The sequence below is a fragment of the Mauremys reevesii genome, unplaced genomic scaffold (genome assembly GCF_016161935.1).
Source record: "Mauremys reevesii isolate NIE-2019 unplaced genomic scaffold, ASM1616193v1 Contig85, whole genome shotgun sequence".
Taxonomy (NCBI): Eukaryota; Metazoa; Chordata; order Testudines; family Geoemydidae; genus Mauremys; species Mauremys reevesii.
In genome coordinates, this window is record NW_024100901.1 from 62,320 (window position 1) to 81,028 (window position 18,709).

The window sequence follows — 18,709 nt, forward strand, 5'->3', positions numbered from 1 at the left end:
CACCTTCCTGGGTCTGACCTCGAAGCATTCAGCCCTTCCACACTGTGCGCCTTATGCAGCCAGTCTGCCCAGGCAGGTCCTGGGGAAACCAGAGGTCCCTGCACCCCCAACTCCACAGTCAGACGTGACTCTCAGCCAGACAGTAAAACAGAAGGTTTATTAGATGACGGGAACACAGTTTAAACAGAGCTTGTTGGTACAGAAAACAGGACCCCTCAGTCAGGCCCATCTTGTGGGGTGGGGAGCCCAGAACCAAGTTCTGTGTCTCTCCCCATTTCCCCAGCCAGCTCCAAACTGACACTCCCTCCTCTGGCCTCTGTGTCTCTTCTGGACAAGGAGGCCACCTGATCTCTTTGTCCCCAACACCTTCAGTTGGCATCTTGCAGGAAACTGAGGCACCCACACAGTATTCAGAGAAAACATTAAGAACATTCCCACTTTGTCACAACAGGTGCAACAAAATATAATACCATATATTGAAGTAGGCAAGTGCCTTCTGACTTTCCACTTTTAATTGACCCTTGTAATCTTGTGGCACTGACGTTGTAGCTTCATTTTATATCGACACAGGGCGGGGCGGGGGCACCACCATTTTGGGCCCCACCAAAATTATACAAACCTGTCGCCTATAGGCAGGCATGGGGGTTTCTGGCAGGCGAGGGAGAAGGTGAAAGGAGGCGAGTGGTGGGTGGGGACTGACTAGGAGGGACGCAGCAAGCCAGCGGGGGCTAGGGGGTGAAGAGGGGTGTGATGGTGGGGCCCAGCAGGGAGGGGGCAGGTCCTATTTTACTGCTGTGATCTGGTCACCCCATGTGCAGTTTCTTCCTGCCCCCACCGAACCTTGTTTCGATGGGGCGGAGCTGGGGAAGGAGGGTTTGTTTCCATGGGGCCGGGCGCGCTGGGGAAGAAGGGGCAATTTTATATTAATAAGGAAATGTTTTATAAATTTTAATAAAATAAACATTAGTGAAGAAAATCAGTTGTACAACTATCAAAACAAATTATTTTCCTGATATGAAAGTGCAAATCAGCTAATTAATATATGATGCAATGTATGTAATAGATAATTTTGTTATTATTTATATAGTCATGAGAAAGTAAATAATACATGGAAGAAATGAAAGGGGTTTTTTTTAAGTGTTTTTGTTTTAGTCATCCCTGCCGGGCCCCATCGAAACTGTTCAATTGGGCCCGCACTTCCTGAAGCCGCCCTGGCAATGAGGCTAATCATCTAGTGGAACAAGCTCCGCAAGAGACGTGGTTAATTCCCCATCACTGCCCTGTGTAAATGAAGACCGCAGCTCTTGCTGCAAGACACCTGGTGTGTGGGTGTCCCTGTTCCCCCTTCAGAACCTCTGGTACATGGTGCTTCCCTCCTCCCAGTTCAAGATCCCCATCATGTGGGTGCTCCCATCCAGGATCTCTGGTGGGTGTCTCTGTCCCCCACCCCATGAACTAGCTCCAGTGTGTGGTTTCCCCTGCCTGCCCCCATCCGGGATCTGTGGGTGTCTCTGTTCCCCTTTTCAAGATCCGTGTTGCAGGGGGGCATCCCTCCCCCCAAGTCAGACTCCCCATCGTGTCGGTGCTCCCATCCCCCCTTCCAGGCTCTGCGGGGGGGGGTGTGTGTGTCTAAAAAGAGACTGTGTCTCACTGTCTTGCCCAGGCTACACTGCAGGGCTATTCACAGGTGCGATCCCACTACTGATCAGCACAGGAGATTTGACCTGCTCTGTTTCCAACCTGGGCAGTTCACCCCTCCTTAGGCAACCTGGAGACCCCAAACTCCCCCGGGATCACCATATTGATGCTGAACTTAGTGCGGACACCCAATCGGCACAGCCCCCTGCAGCCCAGAACTCCTGAGCTCAAGCGATCAACTGGCCTCAGGCTCCCCAGGAGCTGGGATCACAGGTACCAGCCATGGAGCCTAGCTTGTTTCTCAGCCTGGCAGCTGGAGCTTTAAACTCTGCTTGTGAGCTCTGTGCCTTGGCCAGATGGGGACAGCCTGGAACTGGGAAATGCTCCTGCTCCCCCTGCCCCCGTCTCATGTCAGGGTGCAGGCACCGCTGTCCTCCCAGGTAAGATCCCGGATGTTTGGTGCCCCTTTCCCCGCCCAGGTGTCAGGTACCTCTCCCCCCATACAGACTCCTGGCTGTGATGGTGGCCATCCCTCTGCAGAGGATCCCTGAGTGTGGATGCCCTTGTCCCCACAACATCCTGGGTGTGTGGGTGCCCTCTCCCCGTAGATCTCTGGTGGGTGGGTCCCCAGGGTGTGAGTGCTCCCATCCCCGATACAGGCTGGGAGTTATAACTGGCTCTCCTGTCCTGCCCAGGCGGTGCTACAGCAGCTGTTCACAGGGGCAGCAGCCCCACTGTCAACCTGCAGCTTTAACCTGCTCCAGGGGTGACCTGCTTCACCCTCCTGTGGGAGCCGGGGACCCGAACTTCCCAGAATCACCTGATTGATGCCGAGCTTAGCACAGACACCGGCTCAGCCTGGCAGGAGCTGCCTGAGCCCTGACAATCAGCTTCCCTCCGCCTCCTGCTGCACAGCGAGGATCCCACGCGAGCCGTGCCCAGTTCGTTCAGGGCGTCCCAGGCTCCAGCTGTAAACTCTGCTGGTCAGTTCTGATCTTTGGCCACACGGGGCGGCACTAACGGTCCCATCTAAACGCTGTTTGCGTTCGGCCCTTCGGATCCCAGATTGTAACCCGCGGGCAGATCTCTGAGCGCAGCCAAATCCCTCCCCAAACTGAACATTGAAGCAGCAGCTCCCGTTGGAAAGATCAGGATTTTTGCCTTTAAAAACAAGGGAAATATCTGCAGTGAGAAACTGAAGAAGCTCAATTGATTTCATTGACTCCATGAATGTTCCTCTGTGTCCCCCTAGGAGTCATGCCCCACATTTTGGGGACCACTGAACCCTACTCGCTAAGCAGGGGCTCGTGATGCCAAAGCCCAGGGAAAGGGAGACCACGTGCAGGGCCCCCAGCACTGGAGCCCTGTGACGGGGCTGCAGGAGAGGCAATGGCTGGTGGCCCAGGAATTAAGGGCAAAGGGGGCACAGGAGGGGACAGGAGTTAGGGGTGAAGGAGGTGCAAGGGTGGGGAGTGCAGGAGCTAGCGGTAAAGGGGGAGTGGGGATCATCCAGGGGCAATGGGGAAGTGCCAAAGTACAAGCTTTGCCCAGGGCACCATTTTCCCTAATGCTGGTCTGAGCAAACAATTGGAAATGACCCTTCAGTGAGACCAGAACCATAGTGTAGAAAAGCCCCTTTGTTAAGTGGTGGGGCTGAGGGCTTAGGAGATGGGTTAGAAAACAACAGCCACTTGTCTGTGGAGATTTGATTCGTGCCTGCTAGGCCAGGCTGGGGTGTGGTGTCTCCATGGCTGCACTTCCAGTGTCTGATCTGCCACAGGAGCCAAGTCTAGACATACTCAGAGGCTCTATGCCAGGGTTCCTCAAACTTCCTTTCACTACAACCCCTTTTTGCCAAAAAAAACCCAAAAAACTTACTACCTGACCCTAGAAAGACGCACCAAGCCCCTCTACACTGAGCACAGGCAGAGGAGACAAAGCCTGAGCCCTGCCCCAGTTGGGAGGGCAAAACCAGAGCTTGAGGGATTCAGCCCTGGGTGGTGGGGCTCAGACTTTTGGTTTCAGCCCCAGGCACCAACAAGTCTAATGCCAGCCCTGGCGACCCCATTAAATCAGGGTTATGACCCACTTTGGGGTCCTGACTCACAGTTTGAGAACCACTGCTCTAGGCTGATGGGAGAGAGTTTTCCTGTGGGTGTAGTTAATCCACTTCCCAAGAGGTGGCAGCTATGTCAGTGGGAGAAGCTATATCAGTGGGTGTGCAAGCTGTGGTGTTTACCACATTTAAGAAGTTTAATCAAACCCCATTTTGAAAACCACCTGTGGTCTGGGAATGGCAAAGGGCTCGATGAAGCAGGGTCTGTCCTTCAAAGTGGTGGACATCATGATTCCATACTCCTGTTGTCATTGGGGATATTGCTCAGTGTTAGAGTGCTTAACTGCAGTTCAAATAGTCCTCAGTTCAAACCCCGTGTTGTCTTATAACCTTCTTTCTTTTTTTTTAAAAAGTTAAACATTTTCATTTCCATTCTCCATTATGTTCAGGGGCTCCTCTATACAGGAGTGCTTGATAACAATGTAAACACTCAACATTTTGCTGTCCAAATGCACAAAAACCTAGCAAAGCTGTCCATCAGCTGAAATCAGATCAATCCTCTAAGTGTCTAGTTTATGTTTTCATCAGTTAAACAAAGGTATCATACGAATGTACATTTGCAGATCCCTCTTCTCCAGGAGCTATGTTGTGCAGAAGAAGAAGAACCACATCCAGCTGCAGTTCAGGAGTCTGATGACCAAAGAGCCACAAAGTGTTCTCAGGGCTGGAGAAAAATGCCGTCTAGTGAGCTATTGAACAGGCTCAACCTGTTTAGCTTATCAAAAGAAGATTGAAAGGTGACTTCATTGAAGTGTTGAAGGGCCTTAATGGAGACAAAGATTGGGTATTAAAGGGCTTTTTAATTGAGGAGAGAAAGGTATAACAAGAGCTTGTGGCTGGAAGGTGAAAAGAAACAAATTCATATTAGAAATAAGACACAAATATTCAACAGCGAGGATGATTCACCACAGGAACAAGCTACCAAGAAAGTAGTGGATTCTCCATCTCCTGATGTCATTTAATGAAGACTAGATGCCTTTCTGGAATGTGTTTGCCCCAAAAGTAGCTCTGGTGTCATACAGGAGGCCTGTATGATATGCAGGGGTCAGATTAGATGCTCTAATGGTCTCTTCTGGCCATATAGTCGACTAATTTCTGAAAAACTGAGTGTAGCATTGGGAACTGTTTCGATGTTTTCCTGTCTACCGGCTTGCTTCCTAGAACAAACGCTCCTTGAGTGGGGTGATCCACAGGAGTAGCTCAAACCTCCAAAGTGCCTGGCCAGGGGCAGGACATTAGCACAGCAAGGGAGGGTGTGGCAGTGACATCACAAAGGCTTTTGCAGGACCTCAGGCTATTGGTCAAAGGTGGTGGGGAGGTGGTGACCTCACAGAGAGATGCTGACATCAGCCAGGCAGGACAGGGGTGAGGGGCCAGGGAAACCTCAGAGACCCCTGTGGCTTTGCTTCAGCAAGTCTCCTTCTCCAGGTCTCTCTTTGAGGACTGAGAGAGTATTCAGGTTCATGGACGTGAGTGCCAGGAGGAAGCTTTTCGAGTTTTCTCCTTCCCTTTTCCTGATTTTACTAGAAAACAGATGTCCCTGTTTAGAAGGTTGAAGCCTCCTCGAGGTTTGAAACCTGTTCAGTCTGATCCATCTGGTGACAGTTGAATTCTAGGCATGGAAAACACGAACTTAAGGAGGCAGAATTTTATTCCGCACCTGGGATTTTGTCCCTTAGAATCACTGGGGTCATTAGGGTTTGTCCTTTCTGTTTCACCTTTTCCTCCATCCATCCATCCCTCCCTCCTTTCTCTTTGTCTCTTGCTTCTTTTGTCCTTTCTCCTGTTCCCCTCCCAGCACCAGGAGGGGTGTGCGTATGTGTCTCAGGGGAATGCTCTGCAGCTCCCACTCTGGGAGGTCCACCCAAAAATGTGGGGCTGAAATAGTGCTTGGGCAGTGATCCCCACCAGTGACCTGGGCCATCCTTTGGGCGAGAACCCTCAGCCTCCGTCCTCAGTCTCTACCCTGATTGGCTGAGCAGGGGGTTATTGACAGGGAGGAGACTCAGGTCCTTGTTGTTCTCTTTTAAGCCCAAGGAAATACGTCATAACCAGTCATATGTTTGATGAATTTTGCTGCTTCGCTGCGTTAATGGTCTCTGAGCAGTTCATGATTCTCTCTAACATTGCAGTTCTCCTCAAATACTTGCTGAATAATTACTGTGCACTGTTGTTGGTCTGGAGCTCATCTGAGAGCACTTTATTCAGGTCATTCAGTGTCTGAAATTCAAGATCCGATGGTTAGTTTGAAAATCAGGGCTCTTGGGTCCTATTCCCAACTCTGCCACTGACTGGCTGTGTGACCTAAGACAAGTCAATTCTCCTTTCTCAGCCTTAGCTTCTTCCTCTTTCAAGTAGGGATAATAATGATCCTCTCCTACCTACCTCACGGTGGGTGGGGATCCATTGGAGAGTGTCACTAGGAGTAGTGCATAATATGCGGTGTCCTATCACATTTACTCAGAGCAGATTATGACATAATAGAATAGCTGAAATAGTCTATTTGATTTGTATTTTTTTTATTTTGAAATTGTTAAGAGCAGCAATTACTTAGCTCAGACTGAAGCATCTTATCTAATGTTTGAGATCTAAGTGTCTCCTCTTTGTGTGCGACGAGACAATTTAACACACTGTGACAAACAGGAGATGCTTTTGTTTTGCAACAAAATATTTTTGCAAAGAACTTTCATCCCACTTGTTTTGATTTCGAGAAACAAACTGGTTTAGTCTGAAGGGGATTTTCTGACAGAAATGGTTTCAATGAAATTTCCCCACCATCTCGATTCCTGGGCTCTATCCTTTTCTCTGCTTTTTTGTCCATTAGAACAGGAGTCAGGACTGTTGGCTTCTCTTTCTGGCTCTGTCACCACCTTGCTGTGTAGGCCCTTGGAAGGTCACTTCCTTCTTCTTTACTTCAGGCTTCTCCCATCTGTCCAATGAGAACAGGGACAGTTCTCGAACTCTGGGCAGTCATTTTCAGCAGGCCCCAGGGATAACTAAAATTTATAAGACTTTCATTTCTTAGGAACCGGTTCCCTATAAAAAGTTCTGATTTAAGGGATGTGCCACAGTATGTATTTTTTGTACCAATAGCATTACCATGCATCTGTATTTTCCCAGGAGGAATTTTTAAATTTTTTAATTTTAAAAATTCCTCCCAGACAGTGATTTAAGAACCAAAAAGCCTGACATGTCCAGGAAAATATGGGTGTATGTTAACCCTACCTAAAGTTCTTTTTTAAAAAGATGGGCCTGAACCAGAAATGAGCTCCGTTTCATATGTGTGGGTCCCCACCACTCCCTGGGGGTGTGCTAGGGTGACCAGATATCACGATTTTATAGGGACAGTCCCAATTTTTGGGTCTTTTTCTTATATAGGATCCTATTACCCCCCACCCCCAGCCCGATTTTTCACACTTGCTGTCTGGTCACCCTAGGGTGTGCACATGTGTGGGTCCCAGCTGCTCCCTGCCCCCCTCATTGAAGCAGGTGTGCAGGGTTACTGCCCTGGGAACTGCAGGCACCAGTGGCCATGGGACTGGCTGGAGGCAGGGCAGGGGCTGACTGGAGGTAGGGTCTGGCTGCAGGCAAGGCAAGGGGTGTGGGGCTGGCTGGAGACGGGGGTGTGGGGCGGGCTGGCTTCAGGCAGGGCCGCAGGGGCGTGTGGCAGGGGTTGGCAGGGCTGGAGACAGAGGATTGTGGGACTGGCTGGCTTCAGGCAGCAGGTGGTGCAGCAGGGGTTGGCTGGAGACAGGGCAGGGGCGGGCGGTGGTGTAGGGCTGGTGCAGGCAGGGGGTGTGGGGAGCTGGCTGGCTTCAGGCAGAGCCGCAGGGGTATGACAGGGGTTGGCTGGAGACAGGCACGGGGTGCAGGGCTGGCTGCAGGGGATGTGGGGCTGGTGCAGGCAGGGGTGTGCAGGGGCTGGCTGTGAGCAGGAGGTGCAGAGCTGGCTGGAGACAGGGGCTGGCTGTGGGCAGGGCAGGGGTGTGGGGCTGGCTGGAGGCACGGGCTGGTGCAGGCAGGGCAGGGGTGCGGGGCTGGCTGGAGATGGGCTGACTGTGGACAGCGGGGTGTGGGCTGGCTGGAGACGGGCTGGCTGTGGGCAGGGTGTGTGGGGCTGGCTGGAGGCAGGGGCTGGTGCAGGCAGGGCAGGGGTGTGGGGCTGGCTGGAGGCAGGGGCTGGAGGCAGGGCAGGGGGTGCAGGTACAGAGGGTACAGCCCACCCTGTACGGTAAGTGCCCCCTCCTCCCTCTGTCAGCACCGGGGTAGCAGCAGCCCGGGGCTTGGGGCTATTTAAATGGCCTGGGGCTCCCCTGCTTCTACCGCCCGGCCCTGTAAATAGCTGTGGGAGCCCTGGGAAGCGGGGGCTCTGGGGGCTATTTAAAGGGCCGGGCAGTAGAAGCAATGGGAACCCTGGACTTTTAAATAGCCCCAGCGCCCTGCAGCCCTACCCCAGCCCTATCCCAGCCTGCTGGGAGCCCCAGGCCCTTTAAATTGCCCCCTGAGGAAGCCGGGCCACCCTGGTACAGCGCACCAGCTCTTGCCAGTACGCAGTACCAGGGCTTGGGCACGGGGCCCTCTTAGGGGTGGGGCCCAATTCAGGGGAATCAGGAGAATTGGCCTAAAGCTGGCCCTGTGTGGGGGTGGGGTGGGGTGGGGCAGGACTTGGTCCCATTCTGGGCACCACCAAAAATTATCCAAACCTGCCGCCCCTGTCCAGCCCAACCTTCTGCTGATGCACCTCAGCCCACACCCCTGCAGGGTTTTAAGCTTCCATTGCTTAAATTCCAGGACACTGGGGGATTTCAGCTCCCCTTTGCCCAGAGGGAGCTTTCACCCCACTCCCAGCCAGGTTCTTGTCCATGGGATCACTGTAGGGGGCTGGGTCCCGCTGGGTCTTTTCTCTCTCTACGACAGGCCAGGGTGCAATAACTGGGGCATCTGAGCACCCAGGACCTTCTGTGGGGCTGCCATTCCCTTTCCCCTTCTGTGGTCTCATCAGTCATTGACTCCAGCCTTTTTTCTACCCATCGTCAGCACCATCCCAAGCCAGCTGCACTCACCTCAAAAAGACAGTGTCCCCTGGTGGGTGTGAATCACTGACCTCCCTCCTCCCTGAGCACTGACTGCCCCTCTGTTTCCTTGCCTCTCAGTCTGTGCAGATGGGACCTTTCCCTCCAGTGCTGGAGGATTCGCCCTTCTCATCTACCCTTGTCCCAAGCAGCACAGCGGATGGGAATCTTACATGTACTGAGGTGACTTAGGAGCAGAAACCGCCCCAGACCTTCCATGCAATTGGCACTTGCCCCTCACTGAGCAGGGTTGAAACTCCTGCAGGGAGACTGCTGGGCCACATCCCCTCTGGGCATGAGCAAAGCACCAGGGTGAAAAAGGAACCTGGAGATTGAACCCAGGGCCTCATACATGCAAAGCATGTGCTCTACCACCGAGCTACATCCCCAGATAGTTTTTGCTTGCTATGGGTTACACCAGGGGTAGGCAACCTATGGCACATGTGCGGAAGGTGGCACATGAGCTGATTTTCAGTGGCACTCACACTGCCCAGGTCCTGGCCACCAGTCTTGGGGCCTCTGCATTTTAATTTAATTTTAAATGAAGCTTCTTAAACATTTTAAAAAACCTTATTTACTTTACATACAACAATAGTTGGTTATATATTATAGACTTATAGAAAGAGACCTTCTAAAAACATTAAAATGTATCACTGGCATGCGGAACCTTGAATTAGAGTGAATAAATGAAGACTCGGCACAGCACTTCTGAAAGGTTTCTGACCCTGGGTTACACTCAGAGCTGTCCTATTCCCAGAGCACCTAGTGGCCTAAGAGCAGCCAGGGGGACACATTCCCTGCTCTGAGGGCCAAACCTGCTGTCCTGGAGGCTGCTGGTTCTTGGGGTCACTTTGCAGCAGGGCCAGATTCGATGTGTGGGGCAGAGAGAGTGGGTGCCCTGGACTCAGGGTGCAGAGATACACTCAGCCCTCTCCCCAGCATTGGGTGGGGGGTGCTGCCACCCCCTGCTGGAAGGTAATGGGAGGGGCGCTGTGAGTCACTCAACACCTGACCCTGGTGGCAGCAGTGCTGTGGGGAGCTCCAGGTGTTTCTAGGATCTGCTATTGCCACCTGCCTCTGAAGTCCAGCTTTCCCCAGCACATTCACTGCGGTGCAATTGGGTCACTGTTTCCATGGCTGAGCAGCAAAGAATCACTCCCAGTTTCCCTTCTATCGGCAGCAGGATTAGCCTGTGTCAGTGGTTAATGAGGTGGATCTAGTTGTAGATTGTTATTTATTCCCCACCTTGACAATTCACACCGTCCCTTTCCCATGCAGATTCCCAGCACCTCAGTGATCCTGGTAGCAGGAGTTGGGTCCTGAGATTTTCAGGGTTCTTTTCCCCTCCACCTGGAGTGAACTCAGCTTTTCCCCCATCCCAGACAATCCATGAAATAACAACAGGAGCATAAAGAAAGAGGGGAGGGAACATCTCACGGCCAGGGCTGGATGTGTCCAGGGCCCCCTGCTTGTCCATTGTTTCCATGGAATTTGGCCCCCTGCTTTGCACAAGGGACAGAGAAGGATCTTGCTGTTCCTGTGTCTGTGCAAGGAAAATTGTGCTTCCCTAGGAAAGAGAGGTGGGAAATGGCCCCATGGTGGGACAATATCCTCAGGATTAAGACCTAAGGACTCAGGCTGAGAACTGAAAGAACTGCACTCATCTGGGATTTAACAAATTATCTTTCATGGAGCAGGGCCAGATCCAGCGTTTTTGGCAACCCAAGCGGAAAAAAAAATAAAAAAGCTGCAATCAATGGCAGCTCTACCTCTGCCGCTTTTGGTGGCAAGTCCTTCCATCTGAGAGGGATTGAGAGGGCCGAATTGCCGCTGAAGCCTCCCCTTTCCATTGACTGCCTCAGGCACCTGCTTGCTGCGCTGCTGCCTGGAGCCAGCCCTGCCATGGAGACACTGGGAAGATGGGGGAATCAGGAAAATAACATGGATTTATTTACATTGCAAGCGAAGAAAAAGCAAAGCTTTCTTGGTTTAAGGTCATTTTTCCCTGATTGGGAATTGAATCCAGGCTTTAGCAGTGAAAGTGCTAAATCCTAACCACTAGACCACCAGGGTGGTGAGGAGATTGTTTTTCTTCTCACTTATACTACACTTTCTTAGGCTACTTTCTAGCCACTTTCTGAAATTGCTCCATTTTCCACTCCCTGAGGGGCTAGGAGCAGAGAGTGCAGGAACCCCTGTGCTCAGGGTCACAACCTCAGCCCAACCCAAGACACTGAAACAAACTCAAATGATGCTTCCTCCAGCAGGATCACAGAGCCACACAAAAAAAACCCATGAGGAACAATCCTCCTCTGCCTTCCCCATCGCAACCCTCTCAGCAGCCCGCTCTTGCGGGAAGGACTGAGCTGATAGGAGCTCTGGCACAGAGACCAAGGGAGGGGTGTTGCTCCCCCTGGGTGTGAGCTGATCACAGTCTGACTGTGTAACGGGGCTCTGAGCTTTGCCATCTTGTGAGTTCTGAGCACTGAGCCCCCCGGACCCTTCTGCTGGGCGCATGGGGATTGCACAACAGCTGCAAGCCCTTTTCCCGTCTCCTTGTCCTCCTCGGCTTCCCCAGACCTTCCCCACAAATGGTTCTATCAGGCGCTGGAGGGATTTAAGGACCTGCAGGTTTCCCTCACCCACCTCTTAAGGCAAACAGCGATTCCCTTCTCTGACACTCCTGGGCCTGGGCTTCTTTTGAGTTTTTCCCCAGGAGACCTGATTCCCTGTGAAAGTGTGTGTGGCATGTGGGGAACTCAGACTCAGACTCTCCCCCACTAGATGAGTCCAACAGCACCTCCCCTTGGTGGGAGAATCCTAAATTCCACCCTCCCACCCTGGTTACTCTGACCAGCTGATGGCGACAGCATGTTAAATCAATCCCAGCTCTCTGGGCTAGAAAGCAGCATCTAACCAGCCTCATGACAGCTCCGGTTTGCTCGCTGGAGACATAACGAACCAGGAAAAAAGGCAAATGTCAGACAGGGAACCTCAGCTCACAAATAAACACCCTCAGGCTCCTTCTACACTGTGACTGGGCAGCTGACTGACTTTAAATCTAGCTAGCTCAGTTGGTGGAGCATGATGGTCTTTCAGGGTGTGAAAAACCCCAAAACCAGTATAATTAAGCTGACCTAAGCCGTGGTTAGATAGTGCTAAACGAAAGGAAAGATTGTTCTGTCAATGTAGCTATTATAGGGATGGAAAACCCCTCTAGTTACTGTAGCAGCTGTCTACTCTACAGTGCTAGAGCAGTGTCACAGCAGCATTTTAAGTATAGCCAGCCTCACAGTGAGACCAGATCTAGCTCTGTGGACACTCAGGCACTAGCAACATACTAATGCCTCCATAGTTGGCAGGATTCAAACCTGTGTGGGGAGACATCAATGGATCTTTAGTTTATCACCTTAACCACTCAGCCACAAGTACTTAATGTACAGTTACTTCACTACACCATGATTCTGTTCTCACAGAATTGTCACTTCAAATTGCTCAGACCAGCTCCCCCAGCACACTCCTGGCTGTGCATTAGTGTACGTGTGTCCATGGCTGAACAGCAAGAGTTCCTGCCCATTTCCCTTCCAGCTGGAGCAGGATGAGAGTGTGTTTGTGGTTAATGACATTGCTATAGGTTGTTGTTCATTCCCCACACTGACAATTCAGACAGTCCCTTTCCTATTCGAATCTCCACCATATCATTCCAACAGCCGGGGTCAGGATTTCTCTGGGGCACTGAAATGTTTCAGGGGGTTGAACTCAGCCTTGCATTCCATCCCTGATGTTTCATGGACTAACAGCAGCAGCAGAAAGAGCTGAGCCAATATCTCACTGTCAGAGGTGAAGGTGGCCACGTCCCCTCTGTCTGACCATCGCCATTGCAGGAGAGAAGGTTTCAATGGAATCGAATGCTCTGGCTCAGACAAGAGACACAGGGAGGTTTCGCTGTTCATAGATCTGTGCAAAGGAAATTGTGTCTCTGTGTGAAATTGAGGAGGGAAATGAAATGTTCACATGGTGGCCCAATGCCCTAACAAATGTGGGTGAAGGAGTTGGGCTGGAAAATGATTTTACAGGAGTTTGTATCAATTTATTGCCCTGATTAAAATCTATGGCTAAAAGGCAGCCACTGTTGTTAGTACTTGAACCTGTGTAGGGACACCCCAGTGGGTATCAAGTCCATTGGCTTAACCAGGGATAGTCGATTATTTTATTAAGATCTAAATTTCTTGGTCAAGATATAGTCAATGTCTAGACAGCAGAGAAAATAATACACCGATGATAATAAGAAGAATTTAGAAATAATTTGCACTATGGGCATAACTATGATGATTGTCTCGTGTTTCACTCTTTATATCTGGCACGACTGCCTTTCCCTTTAGTTTTGTAGTTTACCAAGAATAAAACTAAACATCTCTTCAGATACCAGGGAGTGTTTGTGTTCATTCCAGTTAGCTACACAGGGGTTTGATGTAGCTGCTTTCAATCCTCTGGCTCTGCCCTGATAAGTAACATTTCAGGGTGTCACTGAACTGAAGGAGGGAGATCATTTTTTGACAGATGACGCCGCCTCTTAAAGGTGTTTGTCTGGCTGGCAGCCCTGGTTCCCAGGTCTCTCCTGAGGGAAGAAAGTTTCTGTGCAAAATACTAAAACTTTTAACAGAGAGGAGGGAAAGGTGATGGCCACATGATGGGGCCAGTATGTACGACAACCTGGTTCTTTTATATGGGATGACTCTGAACACTGACTGATCTCCACTCCCTTGGATTTGAAGAGATGTTTAGTTTTCATTTAGGAACCTATAAGGCTGAACCAATGTTACGGATGGTGACACTACGATTGAAGGGTTATTTAATGTTGTAGAAATTGTTAAAAACACTGAGCTTAAACAGGAACTGCCTGTTATTAAAGGCTGGTTTCCCCACGTCAGTTCCATAAGCTCTGCTAGAAACACCCTGGCTTCTCTCCTGCCTCGGTGGGAACTGGAGGGAATCGTCCCCTGCTGCCCTTGGCTCCAGGCTGGTTTTTCTGGGGAGGGGACGTGGAATTGATTTGTTTGCTGTTGAGAAGGGAGCCAGGCCAGTTCTCAGGGAACGAGAACTTCCAGCATCTTCCCAGCCCAGCCCAGCCTAGGCTGCTGCCCTGTCCCAGCCTCTGTTCCCCTGGGGGCCCTGCGTGTTTGACTCTAGAGCAGGCCGGGAGCAGCAGCTGAGGCAGAGGACAGCCTGGGCCGGGCAGATAAGAAGGAGTTTAGCCAGAAAAAAAGGTAAAATGGCAGGGGAGTATTACCTTGGACTCGACGGCATTTCTCCATTGGTCTGTCTGCTTTGGGGCAGGGACAATAACACGTCCTGCTGCTTTTGTTATTTCAAAGGGCGGTTTAGGATTTTCATTCTCACACACGGTGCACAAAGCAGGACTCAACCTTTGCCGTAAACTAAACAAGCTGCTCACAGATTCTGGCAGCCACAATGAGCATTTGGGTGACAGCTCAGACCTGCCCCTGTACCAGAGGGAGACAGGGGTCATCTGTGTGGGGACTGGACCACTGACCTACCCGCTCCTAACTCCCAAACCTTCAGTAACTCTATTATCAGTGCCTGTGAGTGTTATTTAAACCATAAGGAAAACCACACTGGGCCAGACCAAAGGCCCATCTAGCTCTGAATCTTGTCTTCTGACAGTAGCCAATAGCAGGTGCCCCAACAACCAGGCACCACTGGGAGTTGAACCCAGGATCTCTTGTTTACAAAACAGATGCTTTAGCCAGCTAAGCCATGGTGCCTGTGGGTGACTAAAACACACTGTCTGCCCACACCTGACTCCCTGCCATCGCTACCAGGGCCTGAGAAGCTTTGCTTGTCTTTGGATTCTCCAAAGCAGAGGAGCAGGTGACATTTTCCTTGCAAGCTGTGTGTGAGTAAATCTTTGGCCATGTCTGCACTACAAAGTTGTTTCAGCAGAATTATATTGCTCAGGTGTGTGAAAAACACACAACGCTACCTCGGTCGGCAGCTTGTGGCTGGTGTACACAGTGCAATGCCACATCTGGCGACAAAACTGCCCTGTTTTGCTGACAAAATAAAATGCCTTCGATGAGAGGCCTAGAGCTTTTTGCAGCAAACTTAAAGTAACAGAGTAGACTCTGCTGTTCATTATATCACCATAACTGGCCTTCCCCAGTATCCCACAATGCCCGCCGTGAACTCGCCTGCCCTGCATTCCTGCTACAGAGCCATGGGCCCCTCCCCTTTCATCGCTCTGGGAAGTTCTGACAGCTGAGCTTGCTGCTCTGCTCCGGCAGCCAGGAGCAAATCACTGCCGTGGATGCTGCTCTCTCCCGCCCTGCGAACACAGAGCTGGAGGCGGGAACTTCCTTACATGGGGGGCCACTGGCATCTGAACTGTGACACCCCCAGGACACCCCTTCCCTCGAGGAGGCTCTTACCTTCTAAACAGGGACGTCTGTTTTCTAGTAAAATCACTAAAAGGGAAGGAGAAAACTCAAAAAAGGCTCCTTCTGGCGCTCACATTCGTGAACCCGAATACTCTCTCAGTCCTCAAAGAGAGACCTGGAGAAGGAGACTTGCTGAAGCAAAGCCACAGGGGTCTCTGAGGTTTCCCTGGCCCCTCACCCCTGTCCTGCCTGGCTGATGTCAGCATCTCTCTGTGAGGTCACCACCTCCCCACCACCTTTGACCAATAGTCTGAGGTCCTGCAAAAGGCCTTTGTGATGTCACTGCCACACCCCTCCCTTGCTGGGCTAATGTCCTGCCCCTGGCCAGGCACTTTGGAGGTTTGAGCTACTCCCTGTGGATCACCCCACTCAAGGAGCGTTCGTTCTAGGAAGCAAGCCAGCTAGACAGGAAAACATCAGATGCTGCTCCCAATGCTACACTCAGTTTTTCAGAAATTAGTTGACTTTATGGCCAGAAGAGACCATTAGAGCATCTAATCTGACCCCCTGCATATCACAGGCTTCCTGTATGACACAATAGCTCCTTTTGGGAGCAAACACATTCCAGAAAGGCAGCTAGTCTTCATTAAATGACATCAAGAGATGGAGAATCCACCACTTTCCTTGGTAGCTTGTTCCTGTGGTGAATCATCCTCGCTGTTGAATATTTGTGCCTTAGTTGTAATATGAATTTGTCTCTTTTCACCTTCCAGCCATTGGGTCTTGTTATGCCTTTCTCTGCGAGATTAAAGAGCCCTTTCATACCCAATCTTTTCTCTTCATTAAGGCACTTCAACACTTCAATGAAGTCACTTTTCATTCATGAAGGACCCCCCGCCGCCGAATTGCCGCCGAAGACCCAGAGTGGAAGAATCTCCGGAGGCCCGGACCCCACGAGAGTTTTCCAGAGCTCCCGGAGTTAGTGAAGGACCCCGCTCCAGGAGCCCCAAAAAACTCTTGTGGGGGCCCCTGCGAGGACCAGGGCAAATTGCCCCACTTACTCCACCATCTGGGCGGCCCTGATGGGACCTGGAGCTACTGTTATTTCAGGACTCCTGTGAGACCCTCAGCTGGTTGGTTTGCACTCTGCTCTTGGGACTCTCTCTCCTCCTCCCTCTCTGCTGCTCTCCTCCCCTAGACATTGAACCCAGCCCTTGCTGCTGCCAACACCAACTGGCAGAAGGGCCTATAAGTCCCCTGCCTGAGGGGAGGCCAATGCATGTGGTCGGCCATAAGCAATATGATATTTTCTGTCTTATTCGCTATCCCTTTCTTAATGATTCCCAAGATTCTCTTTGCTTTTTTGCCCGTCGTTGCACACTGAGTGGATGTTTTCAGAGAACTATCCACAGTGACTCCAAAATCCCTCACTTGAGTGGCAACAACTATTTTTGGCCTCGTCATTTTATATGTAGAGCTGGGATTATGTTTTCCAATGTGCATCACTTTGCATTTATCAACAAATCTGTCATTTTGTTGCCCTTTCACCCAGTTTTGTGAGCTCTTTTTGTAACTCTTCGCAGGCTGTTTTGGACTCAACTTTCCTGAGTAGTTTTGGATCATCTGCAAATTTAGCCACCTCGCTGTTTACCCCTTTTTCCAGATCGTTTATGAATATGTTGAATAGTACTTGTCCCAGACCTCCTGGGGGACACCGCTATTGACCTCTCTCCATTTTGAAAACTCACAATTTATTCCTACCTTGTAACCAGTTATTTACCCATGAGAGGACCTTCCCTCTCATCCCATGAGAGTGTAATAGAGCAGAATAGGGCTTCCTTGGGAGGGGGGAGTGAACAGAGAATATATCAGGGGGTTGTGCACATTTATTGTCCTGGTGAAAAAGTGTGTCTGATACTCAGTCTTTGCTGTTCCTGCCAGCTGTGACTGCTGAGGACATTTTCCTTCTACTCCAGGGTCTCTCCTCTGCCAGATTCTCAGCAAGTCAGGCCCCCTGCAGACTATGGCAGAGCAGTTTGGTAATAGGCTGCAGGACTCACCACGTAAGAATGTAACTGCTGTAACCACTTGACTGTCCATGGGCCAAATCCTGCAGCCCTGGCAGCCCAGGAGAACCTCCCACTGATGGTGATGGGAATTGAGCCTTTGTAACTAGCTGCTGGTACCTGTGGTCTCAGCTATGGATTAAACTGGTGGCAAACACAGCTTCAGCCAAAGAAGTGAAGGCTGTAAGTGAAAGAGCAAAGCTGGCCATCCGGGGAGCTGCTGCAGTCCCGTAACCACAGCTGGAAGGGAGAAGAGGAAAAACTCCCTAAAGTGCTGGGAGCAGCCCCGAGAAAAGGAAGTTTATCAGTGAGATCAGTAGCAATAACTGTGAAATGAAGGAGTGCTTTCTCCTCTGTGCTGACATGGTTGAATTGTGTTGCTTTACTGTGAGGATAAGCTTTAAAATATCCTGCTCCAATTTCAGGATGGGTCTGTAACCATAATCAGTCTCTGTGGGAAGTGGCCTCTAGATAGTGATCTTTGGGCAGAGCTGGCTGAAGAGCCGTCCTACTCACCAGGAGATCCTGGCTTGGCCTGCCAGTTCTTCCTTGCGGAACCTGGCTTTTCTGTCAGGCTCCTTTCTTTTATTTCTTCTCATAAAAATAAAAGACCTCACTACACAATCCTTGTAAGTGCTTATTCAAGACACAGAGAACCTTCCTTGCAGCTAAGTCTTGGAAAGTGTTAAATGGTAAGTCTGGAGCTGATGGAAAGGTTACCATGACTCAGAGTTGAGCTGAAGTTGCTGTGAGTGGAACACAGAGCACTAATCAGTATCTGATCACAGCAGCTTGTGGGAGAAGCACATGTTAGAAGCCCTCTGTCAGCTCAGCTGTGGCTTTCTGTGCACTGAGCCAGCCTGCTCAAGGTCTGCAAGTCTTGATGGAAATGAGGAACATTTTACTTTGGAATTTGAAGGTGTAGTCTTGGACCATCAAGTGTAGTGGTTGCAAATGCTCCCTTGGGAAGGCACCATGGCTTAGCTGGCTAAAGCACCTGCCTAGTAAACAGGAGATCCTGGGTTCAACTTCCAGTGGTGCCTTGTTCTATAGCTGTTGTCTCCTCTGCTCACATTTTCCTGTGTCCTTCTAGGATACAGAAGAGACCTCCCTTGACGATCCAAGTAATTGCTTGTGAAGGGAAAAGGCTTCTTTCCAGCGGAGCGTTGGAGAGAATCAAATCCTCAGTCTGGAGTTGATCAAAAGGCTATTGGCATTGGCAAGGAGGTTGCTCCGGCTGCAATATGTTGTGACAGGAGAGGCTGTGTTGGGCACCCATGCGATTCGCTGGGGATATCTGTGCACAGAGCCCCTTCTAGAGGGTTCTCTGGAGGGCTTGCAGGAAATGGAGAATTACTGTCTTTTCACCTTTCATGTTATTGTTGATGAAAAATGGAACAGTTAGGGGAGAAGTCCCAG

General features: G+C 50.7%; 2 non-coding genes across 2 annotated transcripts; one reads left to right on the top strand and one right to left on the bottom strand.

Moving 5' to 3' along the window:
• Nucleotides 1-14,538: 14,538 nt before the first annotated feature.
• Nucleotides 14,539-14,612, bottom strand: TRNAT-UGU. Its single transcript has one exon. It is a non-coding gene; the product is annotated as a tRNA-Thr (tRNA).
• Nucleotides 14,613-18,259: 3,647 nt separating this feature from the next.
• On the top strand, nucleotides 18,260-18,333 carry TRNAT-AGU. The gene has a single exon. It is a non-coding gene; the product is annotated as a tRNA-Thr (tRNA).
• Nucleotides 18,334-18,709: the final 376 nt, after the last annotated feature.